Source organism: Octopus bimaculoides, chromosome 7 (assembly GCF_001194135.2).
Source record: "Octopus bimaculoides isolate UCB-OBI-ISO-001 chromosome 7, ASM119413v2, whole genome shotgun sequence".
NCBI classification, from domain to species: Eukaryota; Metazoa; Mollusca; class Cephalopoda; order Octopoda; family Octopodidae; genus Octopus; species Octopus bimaculoides.
Genome location: NC_068987.1, coordinates 5,265,285 through 5,268,670, shown reverse-complemented (window position 1 = coordinate 5,268,670; position 3,386 = coordinate 5,265,285). Strand labels below are relative to the sequence as shown.

Here is a 3,386-nt window from a genome sequence, read left to right as displayed (position 1 = left end):
TATATATATATTCAAATTGTTCAAAAACAATTTGAAAAACCTACACAACTAGGTGAAAAGCGCTTCATTTAATGTGTGACATTAATAAAAATCTGTAAATGTACAAACATCCAGGTTTCTGAGTACCTTAATTTTTTTCTATATATATATATATATATCATCCCACAAGGATGCTAAATGATGATGATGACATATATATACACACACACACAAATAGTTGTCTTTTGGCATCCAAGAAAGGTGATTCTGCATAAATGATTTCTTTTTAGTGACCAAATGTGTGTGCTGTACATTAGCTTCCTCCTTCCCACCCTCCTTCAAATCAATGTTACCTGAACAGGTGTACAATGTACCACGTGTCAGGTGTCAAAGTAATGTCAATGTGTAGGGCCTAGTGGTTAAGGTGTTGCACACATGATCACAAGACCATTCATACCGGTAATTATTGGTGCACTTGGTTATGTTAGTAAATGTCTAAGCAACACTCTAGAGAAGCTGGGATTTTCAAGTAAAGAAAGAGGCCAGATAACAGGAACTTCGCAGATACAATCTGTAAGTGGAATAGCTTAAATATGCAAGACTTTCTTAAAGTTTGAAACATAATTATTGTTGCTGCTATCCAAATTTTTTTTCCTTAGAAACCAGCTTCCTCCTAGAAAGAATACTAATAAACAAAAATTAAGGTATACATACATATATACATACATACATTTGGGATAGAGAAAAGGACTTGTGTACAGTTGTGGAAATTAGCAGCCCAGCAGATGTTAGCATAAAACTGAAGATCAGTGAAAAAGAGAACACCTATGCTGAACTATTGAGGAATCTGCAGTTACTCTATCCAGGTTACAAGTTTAGGTCTATACCTGTAAATATTGGAACCCTAGGATATGTGATACACTACCTAAATACCAATCTTGAGAAATTAGGCTTCTCAAAACCAGAAAGGAGAAAGCTAATTGGAAGACGACAGATCCAATCCATCACTGGAACTGTAAAAATCTGTAAAACTTTCCAGAAGTTTATCATTTAAATATATATGAGCATGTCTAGATATGTGACTATATGCATGAGAATACATGCATAATGCAAAACATAAATCTGCACATAGACATACATACAAACAGAAATACCCTGTTGTTGATGTTGAAAGATGTGAAATGAAGGAGCCTTGGATCTAGGCTAGAAACTGGCTCTCTCTCTCTAGGGAAGAAATCTTGAAATAAAACGGAATAATGATGCACATACATCTGTATCATCCTCATCATTTTCCATGCTGGCATGAGTTAAGCAGTTCAACAGGAACTGGCAAGTCAGAAGACAGCATCGAGCTCTGCTGTCTGCCCTGGCATGGTTTCTACAGCTGAATGCCTTTCCTTACGCCAACCACTTTACAGAATGTACTGGGTGCTTTTTACATGGCACCAGTGACAGTGAAGTGACCAAGTAATTTGCAAGACAAGGAGCTTTGAGGGACAAAAAAAAAAGATGTTTTGCTTTAGAGAAAAAATATGGCTGCCTCAGGTTAGAAGAGAAAGAAATGATAGAGAGAAGATGAAGATGAGGAGGCGGGAAGATCTTACGCCAGATTACAGGGCAGTGTATATAGTGAAGTGGACCAGGGATTGATGTGGGTGGGTAAGTTTGCAAGAGGAGAGTGAAAGATGGACGGTGGAGGGAATGCAGTGAGATGTGTGGGTGGATGGGGGGGGGACATACACATGCACATCATTATTTTAAAGTCTGTCATATGTATGCATATATATATGTGTGTATATATATATATATATATATATGCATGCCTATATGTGTATATATGCTTATATAAAAAACTTGCTAATACAAATTCGGTGTGTGTTGCGTTCCATTACTTGATATAAACTTATATGCGCGCACACAGACACACGTAGATAGATAGATAGACAGACAGATAGATAGATAGATAGATAGATAGATAGATAGATAGATAGATAGATATTCATTTTATATATATTTGTGACTCACGTTTTCTACATCTTTTTGGTGACCACAAACTCAACGGTGTAAGCGTACTAACATTAACGCAGTGTTACTACTACTGACCAAGATATGCGTACATCATCATGAAAACCGTTCCACTTCATCTATGACCATGTAGGTTTTCGTCGTTTAAGATGATTGGGTGTGATTTGAGGGTATATTTGCTGCTATTTCTAAAAGGTCGAATGACTTCGTAAAAAGCAACGTCACCCCCACCCCACTTCATTGGCTCGTGGAGGACTTCTAGAGTGATTTCTGCTTCACGAAACCAAACTGAAAGTAACTTGGAAGTGTAACCACACAAAAAAAATTGTTTGAGACGAGGTGGAGGTCATTATTTTCCTGATGAAGGGCACCTATCCTAAATGTTTGATTTTTCTTTGTCCTGGTGGTAGAACACGTACTTTAATTCGTATATACTTTTTAAAATGTATAACTATAGACAAACAGATAATATATACGGTATCTAAGCAAACCATGTGCTATGTAAATAAATGCACAATTAGAATTTGGTCTAACAACCCGCCCCAGCTCTGGCTACGATTTTCATCGAAATTGCATAGTTTTGAAAGAAACAGCAAAACATAGAAACACATGAGTTGGTCGACAGATACATGTGAGTAGGTAGCAGAGAAAAACAAATAAATATACAGGTATGTAAATAGGTAAGTTTCCATTTAAATAGATACATATATCAATATGCAGGTAAGAACACAAAATATACAGATAACTAGTAGATATATAGACGAAGAATCTTATGACCAGAGAATGAATGAAAATACAACAATGTGAATAAAAAGATAGTGAGAACTCACCCTAAAATCAAAAATTGCATGTCTGAAGTAACATATCCAACCGCTGCTTCACGTTAGTAGCATTTTTATTTCACGAGACTAATACGTTGAACTATAGTAGTACTAATAGTAGTGGTAGATGGAAGTGATGTTGGAATTTAAACGCTGTAGTTGGAAGCAATGTTTGCGAGTCTAGAGCTTCGAAAACGAGATGGGGATGAAGATCCGTTGGTGATGGAGAAGGCGAAAGTGAAAGCATGAAATTCGGCGGCAAGCTTAGGATTTGAAACTGTTTTTTTTTCCGAGATGATATTAGAAGTGAATGAAAGATTTTGAGAGAAACAAAAGGGAGAAAGAAGAAAAAGAGATAAGTAATAACAAAGAAGAAAAGATGGAGAGACAAAGCGGGGACAAACGCTTTATATACTAAACCCTTTCATAACGGGGAAAATAGTAATAACAATGTGAGTCGGTGAGTTGTCATTTATAGTTCCTTCTGAATGCAAGTACCATTTAGTTTAAAAAGCATACTGGTGGTTAGGTGATGATGAATCCGGATGTAAAGAATTATAT

General features: G+C 36.3%; 1 long non-coding RNA gene across 1 annotated transcript in view; it reads left to right on the top strand.

Annotated features, from left to right (window-relative positions):
- Window positions 1-2,008: 2,008 nt before the first annotated feature.
- Window positions 2,009-3,386, top strand: part of LOC106883128 (uncharacterized) — a 19,848-nt gene continuing 18,470 nt past the window's right edge. Inside the window, exon 1 of the long non-coding RNA XR_001411077.2 lies at window positions 2,009-3,285. This is a non-coding gene — a long non-coding RNA (uncharacterized LOC106883128). The remainder of the gene's footprint in view (window positions 3,286-3,386) is intronic.